Genomic DNA, 14,090 nt, shown 5'->3' with positions numbered 1-14,090 from the left:
TAGCCGAATTGGTCTATTCTGGCGCTACAATAATAACCAGAACAAAACAAGAGATCACAACGTTTGTTTAAAGCTGAAGCCCCAAGCAATGAAATTGAGCTACAGTCAAAAGGGCGGCTCGTCGTAGTCGGCAGGATTCGAACCTGCGGGGGGATACCCCAACGGCTTTCAAGTCCATTGCCTTAACCGCTCAGCCACGACTACAGCATTTGAAAGAAGCGTTAGGCAAAAACTGTACCTCAGGTTTACATCAAGAGCCGCTAAAAGACAACTTATCGTAAACGCAAGGAAGAGTCAGGCAGCCAGGGAATAGATTTGACAGCTGTCTTATATAACACTTCCTTGTCTTGATTTGAGCAGTAAGAAGGATGGATGCTTGTTAAAAAAATCTCATCTGGCTTCCAACTAAAAGGAGGAATGAGTAGTATCCCATAATGCATAGTTCCTTTTGTATTATCAACTGAGGGATAGAGTTGATTCAATTAAAAGCTAGCAGAGCGAGGTCTTGATCCTCGGACCTCTGGGTTATGGGCCCAGCACGCTTCCACTGCGCCACTCTGCTACAAGTTCTTATATATGATATATACAAATAAATAAATAAAATTAAATATCAGATATAAATAGTTTACGTAGATAAATAGTTAACATACTAATACTAATATATACGAAAAACGTTTAATGGATTTCAAACCTTTAAAATATTAAAACTAAGTGCGAGTTTGGTCAACATTAATTCAGACGCTTTAAACTTTAACAGAACGTAGGGTAACCTGGTGATCTAACTACGACTGGTAAACAAAGCTATATAAATAAAAATCCTAACGAATTAATAAAAATGAATTAACCGAAAAACATAAGGTCAAAAGTACTAAATGTTGAAAATATTTAGGGATGGGTAACGCATTGTTGTTATTGATTGCGAAATGAAATGCGTGAATCGAAGACGATGTCTTTTTCGTCCTGCTTCCAAAGGATCTGAGTGACAATGATTTCTGCATCTGAGTGACACTTGAATTCTGGTCATAGTCTCCCTTTATCAATCAAACTTCCCGATGTTGATCTGCCTTAATCATGTCCATTTGTTCTTGCCCATGAGGGTTCACCACCGCTGAGCCATATTCTAAAAGAGGCCTCACAGGTGTGATGTAAGCTGCACGCTTGGTGGCTTCTGAGCAGGGATACAAATTCCTTTTAACGAAACCAAGAACGGAACTAGCTTTCTTAACAATCCTGTCTACATGAGAATTCCATCGTAGATCACTAGACAAGATGAGGGTGGTCTTTGACTTCCAATATAGGTACTTGTTATACAGAATGTAGTTCACATTTATTGAAGCTTTTTCCTATGGACAGACATCTATTATGGCACTTAGAGGGGTTAAAATCTATTTGCCAATACTCAGCCCACTGCCCCAGTTTAGCAAGGTCACGTTGTAAGGCCAGCGCATCTTGATGATCATTGACTGTGTGGTAGAGCAACGCATCGTCAGCAAATAGCCGTTACGTGCATTCTAGGCCATCTTGGATATCATTGATGAATAAGAGGAACATTAAAGGCACTGTGCCTTGTGGCACCCCAGATCAGTAAGAGTTACTGGATTTGCGGATGCCCCATTTACCACCGCGGTTTGTTTTCTATTTGTGAGCCATGCCTCAATCCAAACAAGAGTTTGGCCTTAAATTCCATAATACTGCAGTTTTCTAATTAATCGTTGATGTGCAACTTTATCAAATGCCTTGTTGAAGTCTATTATTAACAAGTTGTTTACCATTGTCAACATTTCGTGCCAGGTCTCCTACTAGTAATAACAACTGGGTCTCGCAGGAATGGTTTTTTCGAAATCCATATTGATTTGGATATAAAATGTTATGGTTTTCAAGATGGTCCATAAACTTGCATAATACAGATGTCAGACACTCTCATCTGTAGTTTGCCAAGTCATGTTTTACTCCTTTCTTAAACAAAGGAATCACATGATCATTGGACCAGTACGAAGCTGGCCTCGACTACGATTCGTTGAAGAGAAATGTCACTACTATACATCAGTTATCTCAGATGCTGTCTCTTTTAAGTAAGATAGTTGGAATTCTATCTGTTCCATTTGCTTTCTTGTGATTTAAATTCTTGAGAAGCTTTATTAAATGCTATACAGTCCATTGCTAGAATTCCACCAAAGCCTTTATTTGGAATATTAGATAAAACCTATTGAGTAAACACTCGTTGAAATTGGTTACATAGAGTTTCTGCTTTCTTACCTTTGTCTGACATAACAATGCCATTTACTTTCAAAGGTGGAATCCAAGCTTGATCCTGTCTTTTTGATTTGATATACCTTCAGAATTTTTAAGGCTTTTCTTTCAAATCAGTATTAAGAGATTCCGCTATATAATCATCTTCGGCTTTTTTCATTCTGAATTCAAGCGATTTTTTGTAAATCACGATATTTCCGTTTGTCAGCGTCCCTGATCTCTTATAATTCAGTGTTGTACAATCTCTTCTTTTTCCTCAGTGATTTCTTTAGCTCTCTTGTAATCCATGGCAATTCATTCCAGGAACCCTCCTTTTACTTGGCACCCTTTGGTTTGTAATCTCTAATAAACCAGACTTGAAGAAATGCTAGTTGTCTTCTAATGAGATGTTTTCTGGGTTTCTTCTTAAGAATTTACCACTGAGATTTTTCCGTCACATTCTCACTATTGCGTCAAAGTTAGCTTTTGAGAACTGATACAATATACGTGGCTTCTTTTTGTTATTATTAACTAATAAATCAAGGACAAAAGACACACATAAATGATCACTAATGCCTTAAATAGAGGATAAATTGTATACGACATCTGGGTTAGTTGACAAGACAAGATCGAGAATCGATTCATTTCTTGTAGGGAAATTGACATAGAGTCAAAAAGGGCTGTCTGTCGTTTCACTGAAGACTGTCGTAGTCGGCAGGATTCGAACCTGCGCGGGGAGACCCCAAAGGATTTCGAGTCCATCGCCTTAACCTCTCGGCCACGACTACCTCGTGAGAGCCGTCTGCCATCTATCCCTATTTCACTTTCTATCTATAGAAATGAGCTCAATTTAGAACTTAATGATAAACTTAGCAGTGCGAGACTTCTGGGTTACGAACTTCTGATGGAGTGCTAGCTACAAAGTACACAGGACACTGGAAATATATCAGTTTTAGAGCACAACTGGTGCTTTAATATGCTTTAAATCTTTTTCGCACATAACTTACATTTACATTTAACAAAGAGACATATATGACCATACATAAATTGTGAAATTCACACTCCACATTTTCGACCAAGGACGGTACGAGCTGCCTAGTTTTGACGATGAAATGTATATTTTAAGAAATCCAAGTAGAGAACATTTCAAGACACGAAATACGTTTGTTTGTTGTCATTGCTGTAACATGCAAAAATATTCAGAGGGAGAGACTTAGGAATAACTGAAGACTATTAATACAAAGGAAGGAATTTTTGTCGGTATAAACTTTCTGGTTTAACATATCAAGTTATCAAGTCCCCGAATAATTAAGTCTCGGGCGATGTTTGTTGAAATCACTCCAACGGATAATCTGCAAAAAAAAAAACCACCGGTCAATATGAAATGGGAAACCTTGAGGGGCATTAACTCACGGCCTTCTGTCCCTGCATTATCACCACCATTTTTTCCTCTAAGGCTACGTTTACACGGGTCCGGAGAAATTTTTGCGCGGACGAATTTTGTACCTGGACCACCTGTTTGCATGGAACAGTGCTGTTGCAGATCACAATGGTGTTTACATGGGTCCTTGAAAATTTTGAGACCAGCTATTGTTTTGGCAGCTTGTCTTAACTTACAAGGATCTTTGAACGTCTACATTTTGCATTAGAAGTTTGGAATTTTTCGGCACAATTTTGAGATTTAAATTACGGCGGTTTCAGATTGAAAACAGAGAATGAAAGATTCTCCGTTGCATGCTTATGTTGTCGTCAAAACCTCAAATTTGGTGATTTCACTTCGTCGTTATGCAGAGGACCACTAAGATACTTGCTAAAATCAGTGCTGCACGTGCAGCACGATTATTTATGCTCTTTTAACCAATGATATTATTTTTTTGTGGCGTTGTCGTAGTCGTACCCGTCGTCGTTTCTTAAGGTGGCTTACTACAGTTATCCAAAGAAAAAATATCAAAATTTTGAAATCTGTGAAATTAAAGCAAAATGATGTCTCTCGTAAAGTGTTGGTCACTGCAATTGATGTAAAATTTTACCTAACAAATAAATGCGAATCAGGGGAAAACGCTTTATATAGTGACGGACTTCCTGTAGGGGGGACTGGAAACTAGACTTTTCTCAAAACCTAGCCGTACAACCAGGGTTAAAATTTTGCGAATTATTAAACAACATGTTGACAAAACCGTCAACATTTTTTCAAAAAGTTCTATCAGACAGTTTTTCAGTTATTATTAAAATAGACGAAAATCGACGTTTTTGTCATTTGTGGAAAACATGTCTGGCAGATTTAACTATTTATTTCTCTACATAATTATTTTTTCTCGCTTTCGGAAATCCTGAAATTTTGAAGTGGGGTTGTACGGCTGGTTTTCGAGAAAAAAGCCTGTGAAGTGTCTAATTTTTAGTTGCCCCTCCAGGAGCTCGGTCACTTTGTTTAGCATTTTCCCCTGATTTGCATTTATTTGTTCGGTAAAATTACATTTTACATCAATTGCAGTGACTAACACTTCAGAAGAGACTTCCTGTTGCTTAAACTTCACAGATTCCAAAACCTTGATCTTTTTCTTCGGAAAACTGTAGTAAGCCACCTTAAACTCCCTTAGTAGCCCAGCTAGTCCGGCTAAAATAGCGATGCATGCAGCTGCCGCTCATCTCTTAACTTATATCTTTATTGTCCTTTTTAAAATTTGTTTTGTGTCAATTATATTATAAACAGAGCGAAATGTGACTTTACGAAAGTAACAAATTCCGACCTTTTATCTTTTTTGCTCAGCAACCAAAGAACATCAGTAGATTCCATGCCTTAACCGCGCTAACCGTGCAAAACCTTGCACGGTTCGGGGGTTTTCACGAGTCCGTAGGCATATTAGAACCATTTTCCTAGCGAATTTGGACCCCCTGGTACAAATCCGGATTTGGATCCCCCAGTACAGTTTATTTGACTGTTTATCGAGGCAGAGTTAGATTTTGGATTGGAGGAAATGACCGATGCCATAAAGCATAAATCTTTGAGAAAAACTGACTTAGATCAGTTAATTATTCAGTAAAGCTTGTTTAAATCATTAGCGGCGGCATTTCGTAAAGTAGATGCGAATTTGAACTCCTTTCTGACAGAAGCTTTTAAGCTTTTAAGTACTAGGAAGTCGTTGAATTGCCGTGTTAATTTTCTAATAAGGAGAAAAAGCAAAAGTCAGATTTAAGATTCGGTTAAAATTGTTTAAAAGCATGGGCTGTGGCCATTCGTAAAGCTTTGTTTCTTTTATAGATCATTCCTTCCATTTGATAACTTGAATGGGCGGCGCTTTCACAAAGGAGTTGCCACTTTTTGAAGTGACACCACTTGGTTGGAAAATGCATGATTAGAAGTTTACTTGATTACAAGGAAAAACTTTTCCAGTCATGAATTCGCGTATTAAATTTTCAATAAAGAGAAACTGAGCAAAGTTAGACTTCAGCTTCTGTAAAGGTTTTTTACTACTAAAAACAATTTACAAAGGAATTTTACCTTAATCAAAAGAACGCTTATTTTCTGGGGGGTGCAAATCCGTCGGGAAAGGGGGGGGGGGTGCAAATCCGCTGTGACAGCGTGCTGGCCAAAAGTTGACCTGCCCTTATCAGATCCCAAACTTAGCCGTTGAAAATTATTCCAGTTCCACCGGTCCCGTGTGAACGCAAGATGGAAACGTGCAAGTTTTTGTCCTTGCAAAAATTTGTCCGGACCCGTGTAAACGGGGTCTTACATCTTTTCTTCTTCGACCGGATATAGCACTTTTAATAGCTGTTATTACAGTTGAGACCACCTTTCAACGGTGTTTGTTTCAGAGCGCTCGGAAGCGAGGCCTTCGGGTCAACATTCGATCAGATTTTGAGAAGAGTAGGAGATTAAGCGCGCGAAATGCGAAAAAAATAATGAGTGCCTATCCAGAATTTACGCTATTCTCAGACGAAGATAAGAAATTCTTGTTTTGACCCGAAAGCCTCGTTTTCGCTCCTTCCCGCTGTGACGTCGGCTCAACTGTAATAAGAGCTATTCGACAGAATACACCTTATTCCAAAATGGCCACAATTTTATTATTCTTTTGTTTACTTGCAAATTAGCCCTTGTTGTCTCGTTTAAGGTTAAATATTCTGTTGAATTTTAAGTTTAAGAACAAGGCAAAAAGGGCTAATTTGAAAGCAAACAAACTATACTATCATTACAACAAACTGTACTATAATGGCAACCATGTTGGAATAAGGTGTATCGACTTTCAGAGAATGAAAGAATTATGGAAACGTATCCACACAAGGACAGTGGAAAACTCTGAACGAGAGGGAAGGGTTGAGTCTACCGACTAAATTAGGATGTCAGACGAGGGGCAGGACGTGATTACTTCAGAGAGTCTGGACGAGATTGAGACCTAACTGAATCGGCCAAGATTTTAATATTTCTTTACTGGCCATTACAATGATCTTTTTAAGCAATGGTCAGTACAGCTCTCTGATAGTTGCCAGAAAATGTAACTGGCAGCTGTTAGAATTCAACCCTAGATTGCCTTTCATAAATTACTCTATAATCAAAACACTGAACTAACTTAAAAGATGTATTTGCTGTTCGCTTACAGGTTGAGTGTCTCCAGCTGGAGAATTGACTGGCTACACGGTATCACTTGGCGCTACAGACTCTGGTGATAAAGCCCTGCTGGGCACGGAAACAGACTGTCCTGTCATACAAGCTTCTGAGGCTAATTCACATTTGGACGACTTTAAATTAGAGCTTACCAACTTCCTACAAAAGAAAACCAGAATGTTGAATGTCACAGTCATGAAATAAATGTATAAATTTGAAGTGCAGGTTATAGGTGAAATGAAATCCATGAGATAATTAGCAACTATTCACCGAAGTGGAGGTGGCTAGTGGTGGATATTTACCGAGCCGCGAAGCGGCGAGGTGAATATCCATCACTACCCACCGACACTGAGGTGAATAGTTGTTGTTAGTATATACTAAAACAGTGACATAATAAAGCAAAAAAAGAGGATTTTAACCCGTTTATTCTTGCAAAGATTACAATATTTTCGTGCGCAAATTCCACGCGAATTGTTCGGAGGTGAATAGGAAAGGATATCCGGAGTTTGAGTAGCCAATCAGAGCGCGCGTTCAACGCTATCGACTCTTTTAGTATATACTAAAAACGTTTATTTTTATTTTTATTTTAGGGCATTGCCATTTCACTGAACCTGATACAGGGCCAATAGGTGAGCGCATTTTGCTCCCTACCTTCACTGTAGGGACTAGACATGCGCATTGGATACTTTTCAGACTGACTGCTTGTTTACCCTGCGCTCTCTCACGTGTCTTCTTTGTGTCTTCTTCGCTCCTGACCGATAACTCGTAGAATTACAAACAAACTTCACGTTAAAGGTAAGCCTCGTTTAATTCGTAAAATCAACGGTATCTCACCTTTCCACCGAAAACACCTTGTCAAAGCAGTGTGGTTTCTGGTAGCCACCTTGCCAAATCATTATTATCTAGCGAGTAAGTAAACAAACATCCTTTCCCAAGAAAATAGCTGAAAAGACATACATACCGAGGCACCTTTAAAAATTTAGGACCGTTGGATTTTTTCCAATGTTTTCCACAATATTTACACGTGCAACCAACTTGAGGATTTTTCTTGTGGTCCAAAGCAGAAATCTTGCTATTAACGGAATTTTCAGTTGCTTCCACTTTTTGAGTTTCAGTTACTTTGGGTCCATCTTCCTCTTTCCTCGGGGTTCGGTTTTTAAATGGCCCTCCCTTCAACATAAGGAACAAACGAAATATCTGTTAATTCGGAAGAATAAAATAACTTGCTGTGTCATTCTTAGGGCACGAAAAGAGATCCGAATGGCCATGGTTGACCTGAGGCAGTCCGAAAAAAAAAGTAGCTCAGATAATGATTTTTCGGAACAAGCCACTCTCGGATAACAGCATAAGGAAATTCATTGCTTGGCAAAAACAAAAGCTTTCGAAACAGGAATTTAAACTACTCTCTAACAACACTATAAAGAAATTCATTGCCAGTCAAAAGCATATTTACAAGAAAGAAGACTCGGTCTGAGGCAATGAGATCGATAACATGGCCTAAAGAAATCGTTTTCAGGAAAATCCACTCCTTCACCATTTTTGATCGTTTCCTAGAAGCGAAGAAAATCACTTTGCTTTACTATCACTTGCCTTTGATCCCCCTCTTACACCAAATTCTTCTTGAATCCATGGGTGACCTGTGCGTGAAAAGATATTCTCATCCGGAGCGATAAAATCATCTTCATCTTCAAAGGTCCCCATCATCGGATACGACCCACGATTGCAGTAATATGAGTTTTGCACATACTCTCTTGTGTCGTAGGTTGGAGGGTTTCCTGAAATGCAAAATTTTATTTGGTACAATTTCGTAGGCTTAGTTAAGTTGGAAACTTCATTCGTCAGTGCTCGTCATTTCAATAATTAAGGTGAAGTCTCAAGTCTGGTTTGATGCTGCTCTGATATGAAGATTAATAAATTTGCTTCGGCGGGCTCTCCTACTTAGTGTCATCAGGAGTAAATATGAAGATGCGACAAAAGTCCTTTTATATTCTCACGAATTTAAGTCCAATATTAAATGGGTGTCAACCGCTTAGACCACTAACATCAAGGTTAAAAAGAGCCTGGGTGGAATTAATGTGTCTAGCTTCCATAAAAAGCCGATATTGGTACGGCCGCTTGGTGGTAGATATATCCCACGCAATAAGCCACATTAACAATTGTGTGCATTCAAATGTGCTCCTTCTTTGTTATATGCATGTGTATCAGAAATTTATGAATTTCAAAATGGCTCATTTCCCTTGCGCCGCCATCTTTAACAACTCACGGTGGTGTGATATGGTTTTTCTGTCATTATACAAAAGGTCTTTGTGTCAGAACAGTACAGTAACTGTAACACGTTATAATTTTCAAGATGGCGGCCATTCCAAAATGGGAGCGATTCCAAAATTCATTTCTTTTTGTGATACAAACATTACTTCCTCCGGTTTATTCTTATTCTTTCGTAGGAGTCAAGGTTCTCTTTAACATACTTTGGGTCCAAAAACTGATTTTACACCTCATTCCTGCTTACTTTCAGGGTGTCATAATGATGGTAAGTGACTTAGTCCCACAATCTATGACCTCTGTTCTTACTTTCATTTGATGTTATCTTCGTCCAGGTATCGATGGGCACTGCATAATTATCCACAATCACAAATTCACCGATGGCGTCCATCAAAGCCTTCATTACAGACGCATTCTCACAGTCCACGCCACACGTTGCATGAATCTTGTCTGCGTGTTCAGTTTCCATGCTTTCATCTTTCTCTGGCATTCGTCGACATTCCGCTTCATGTGCAGGGTCGACGTCTTTGTTCGCACCGGATCCTTCCCTTTGGTCTCCATCATTCACGTGCGATATTTCATTATTCTCGAGCTTGTCTTCTACAAGTTTCACTTGGTCATTGCCCTTCACAGGAGCGGAAACGTCTAAAAATCGAAAACCCTCTGTGACCAAAGCAGAGAATTCACGTAAAGATTACCTTTCCCTATATTATTCAATGTCTTGGTTACAGACGTCCTTTCAAAAGCCAAGGTGCATTAGACCAAGATAAAATAAAAATAAATACACGTTAACTGCGTAGGGGATTTTTGCCGGGGTTTTGTGAATTTCACAAATCAGTATTTTACTAAATGAACGTTTAAGGTCCACTACTAAGTAATGATGCCATATAAACCCATCGAATGGACGTTCTTGAGCCAGGGACGGAAGCCGGAACTGAACATTTCGCAAGGCAGGACAGTAGCCTCTCCGAGATTATTAAACTAAACATCTCAAATAGAGAGAGTTTCAATCGAGTGTCTCAAAACCAAAACCAAAGTAATTACTTCGGCCAATCAGAAAGAACGGAGACAATCTGGTAAACCAATCAAAACTCGAAGTAATTACACGTAGCCGACACAAAGCGGGGGAAAATGTGCACGTGTGAGCCACGATTGGTTTTGGTTTCACTTCTGATTGGTTGAAAAAGCGGCGAGAGCACTTTAAACCAATCACTGAGTGAAGTAATCATAAACCAGAGCAATTCGTTAATTACTTTCGACACTCAATAGAAAACCACTCTAGCGAAAAGACACTTAGTAATATGAGGTAGTGTCAAGACAAGTTAAAAAGGAAAACGGCTCACTTCCGGTTGCTGTCCTTGGCTCAAAAACCTCCCTGTTTGAGTTCCCTAATACGGCAACAACTGGCGAGCAAAATAACAGAAACGGGACAACAACATGCCATTGATCGAGCGCGCCTACTGCTTGTGCGGTAACAAACTTTTGTTCCTATTTTCTTTTAAACTATAAAATTCACATGTCCTTAGTGTAAGCCCCGGGTCGGCGTCTCCTTTTCCGTTACTCTCATTTTCTAAGAGGACTTACCATTGGATGGAGTATTTTCCACAGGTTTGTTCATAACATCGGCACCATCTTCAACAGGCTGATTCCAGCCCTGATTGTTATTCATAGGAACACCAGACACTTCTCTTGTGACATTTGTAACAGGGATTGTAACCCGTTCCTCGTTCTTTTCCACACTGTTTTGTACATCGTTGATCATCACGGATGCCTTGGTCTGATAAGTCTGGGTCTGCTCTTCATCACAATCGTCCTCAATGGTTATGATCACTTCATCTCTGGGAGCCACTGGAACTTTGCACGACTGAGTTGATGAGTCGCTATTGTCTGTTGCCGAGGAAACCTTTTCTGTCAGGTCATCAGAAGATGAAGAGACAGCCAAAGTTAAGGAACCCTTAGGATTCGCCTGATTGGACGAGGTTGGTAGCACGGTGTACTGGCCACGTGTTGTTAAATTACATGATGCTGAAGTGAGGGGCAAATCTACATCATCGTCACAAAAATCGCCAGTTTGTGCTGGCGTCGGGCAACAGGAAATAGTTAAGGCGCCTGAGGCTTTGCCAAAGGGCACTGCAGAGGCAGATACAGAAGGCTTAGTGGACATTGAGGCAGTCATTTCCAGATCAGAAGAGGATGACATTGACTTAACGGCTGTCAAAGATGAAGATCGTTTGCACACATCATGTTCACTACATCCAGCTGAGCTTGAGGAGAAATTTTCAAAAGAACTCATTTCAGGGATCTCAACGATGATGCTATTATCTGCTTTTGTATTTGCATTTGTTGGTACCGCCATCAGTGGAGTTGATGTCATTGTTTCTGTTAGTGTCCATGTTCCTTGCCCTTGGGCATTGCTGTGTGTCGCCGAGGGATGGGAAGATGGCGGTTTCATAGTTTGCTGTTCAACTGGTTGGTCAGTGTCTTGTTTAATGACAAACTCATCCGTAGCGACATCTTTAGACACATTTTTGGCGCAGTCGCCTTTTGACGGGTACTTCAAACCCAACTCTACGTCACTTTGCCTGAAACCTTTCTTGGGGTAGTTTTTGCTGCGACAAGATTAAACAAAGATTACTATAAAGCGATTTCTAATTGTACAGATACTAAAAAAAATTACGGTTGTGACCTGGGTAATGGCATGAGAATTGGTATCGACGTTATCTGAAGAGACCCTATTCGAATTCTCAGTCTTGAACTAGCTGGCAATGGAGGCTAATGCGGGGGAATCTTTTCAAATGCAAATACTTTTTAATACACTCCCCCGCATTAGCCTCTATTGCAAGCTAGTTTCAGTCCAATACTGGGAATACGAAGATGGTCTATTAGCTTACACATTCACCGGCTTAGCCTGACGGCGCTGAGAGAAAAATAAAATCGTTTATGTCAGCTGAATGTTTTTTTTTCATCCAAAGAGGTTTAGCCAATCGAGTGTACACCATCTAAAGGTCTCTCTTTTAATTCAATGAAGGTAAACATAAAGGAATTGATTTTTTACACAATATTCTTGGATATTGAGACCAGTTAGCACATTACAAGATGTCTACATTTTGTGTGTGAACTTGGCTGTTATATGTGTAGACATGCTCAAGAACCTTCCCGAAAATATTCCACTGTTTAGCTTCTAACAGACCTCCTGGGTTGGAATACACACAGGGAAAATAGCGTTAGTTTTCAAGGGGCAAAATCTCTGAAAAGGGCATGAATTTAGATTAGATCGCCCTTGCATCGCGGGCAGGGTTCAGTTCCCACAGTAGTCAGAGATTATGCTTTTTCTATTTCATGACTACTGGTATCGTTTGGATGCCTTTCCTGGGATGTCTAGCGCTACAAATTATCCTTTGATCATTATCCAGAGCTATGCGGCCAACCTCTCATTTCAGAGCAAACAAAGGTTTTTTCTCACGAGTATTTACAGGATGACATCTACGTGCAGCCTTCTTTTTATAGAAAATCCAATAACAGATTTCGCATTGTTCTCATAGGTTTTATCTTACGGATTAATATAATACATGAAAACCTTACTCAGTTTTGATTGGTTAAAAAGATTGCACGCAGTTCTCGTGTAACAAGGCATACATTTGAAGAAAATGTAACTTACCACACTCGAACAAATCCAACCACGATGCAAGAGAGCATCAAAATTCCAGAACACATTGCTGCAAGGGCTATGGAAAAAATTATCCATCTGGAACCCTCTTCATCAGCACCATGTGTTCTTCTTTCAGTCCGTTCAGATTCAGTTTTCTTCCTCTTTTTGAACCGTACGCGTCTTTTGTCTTCAATTTTAGGTCCGAAATCACGCGCAAGATTCCAACGAAGCCCCTTGGACTTCATTTTGAAGTGTTTGCCTGCATTCAAGGAACGTGTCCCTGCACCAGAGCCCCGTTGTGGGAATAATACACCTGCATGATCCTCCACTCTTGAGGTGCGATTGTGTAATGGATGCTCGCTGTTACCGATGCGACTTGTTCTCTTGTCCATTTTACGTGGAGCGGCCTGTTCGTAGTTAAATTCATCAGATCCTGATAAAGCTTCCCCCCCTAGAAATAATAATAATAATAATAATAATAATAATAATAACAAGAAGAAGAAGAAGAAAATTTAATTCAATACGCAGATGGTCTATGTCACACAAGGTGGTTTTCAACAGGGCAAGTGTAGAATTACAATTATTACTGTTCCATTAGAGCGATTTTCAATTGAATGTCGAAAGTAACAGCGAATTGCTTTGGTTCAATGATTACTTCACTCAGTGATTGGTTCAAAGTTCTCGCGCCACTTTTTCAACCAATCAGAAGTGAAACCAAAACCAATCGTGGCTCGCGTGTGCACATTTTTCCGCCCTTTGCGTCAGCTACGTGTAATTAGTTCGAGTTTTGATTAGTTTACTGGATTATATCCATCATTTTTGATTGACCATAGTAATTACTTTGGTTTTGGTTTTACGACACTCGATAGAATCTCGCTCTAACAAATTACCAAAACTATGCTGCTACTACAGAATTGAGTCAAAGTAATTTTAAATAACTAGCTAAATAAAGAAAACCTCTGTTCTTTCATCTGAAATTATGATACAACACTTTTATAAAAGTGTCGTAGGATAAGTTTCTTACATGAGTGGGCAGAGCGTTCCATATTCATCCAGTTAGAAGTAGAAGTAGTAAAAGAGGAAGAAGTCTGAGTTCGCTTGTTGCCAGCTAGTGATAAAATCTTACATAGCTTTGAAATATGCATCACAATTGTCGTAACAATAAAATGATGATAATTCAAAACAAAGTATGAAAATCTTGGATCTGAACCTATGATCTCTGCGATACCAGTGAAATGCTCTACAGATTGAGGCATTTAGCGAACTGTGAGCTGATCATTTTGTTAATTCGTAATAAACCCGTAAAAGTTGCAGACAAGGCACCAAAAAAGAGCGGCTTTCTTACAA

The 14,090-nt window shown here is 39.5% G+C and overlaps 3 non-coding genes across 3 annotated transcripts; all 3 read right to left on the bottom strand.

Annotated features, from left to right (window-relative positions):
- Positions 1-122: 122 nt before the first annotated feature.
- On the bottom strand, positions 123-204 carry Trnas-uga (transfer RNA serine (anticodon UGA)). Its single transcript has one exon. It is a non-coding gene; the product is annotated as a tRNA-Ser (tRNA).
- Positions 205-490: 286 nt separating this feature from the next.
- Positions 491-562, bottom strand: Trnam-cau (transfer RNA methionine (anticodon CAU)). The gene has a single exon. It is a non-coding gene; the product is annotated as a tRNA-Met (tRNA).
- A 2,373-nt stretch (positions 563-2,935) lies between these two features.
- Positions 2,936-3,017, bottom strand: Trnas-cga (transfer RNA serine (anticodon CGA)). The gene has a single exon. It is a non-coding gene; the product is annotated as a tRNA-Ser (tRNA).
- Between the last annotated feature and the right edge of the window lie 11,073 nt (positions 3,018-14,090).

This window comes from Montipora capricornis, chromosome 1 (assembly GCF_036669925.1).
Source record: "Montipora capricornis isolate CH-2021 chromosome 1, ASM3666992v2, whole genome shotgun sequence".
In the NCBI taxonomy this organism is placed as follows: domain Eukaryota; kingdom Metazoa; phylum Cnidaria; class Anthozoa; order Scleractinia; family Acroporidae; genus Montipora; species Montipora capricornis.
The sequence above is the reverse complement of the archived record's forward strand: the minus strand, read 5'-3'. Positions and strand labels throughout refer to the sequence as shown.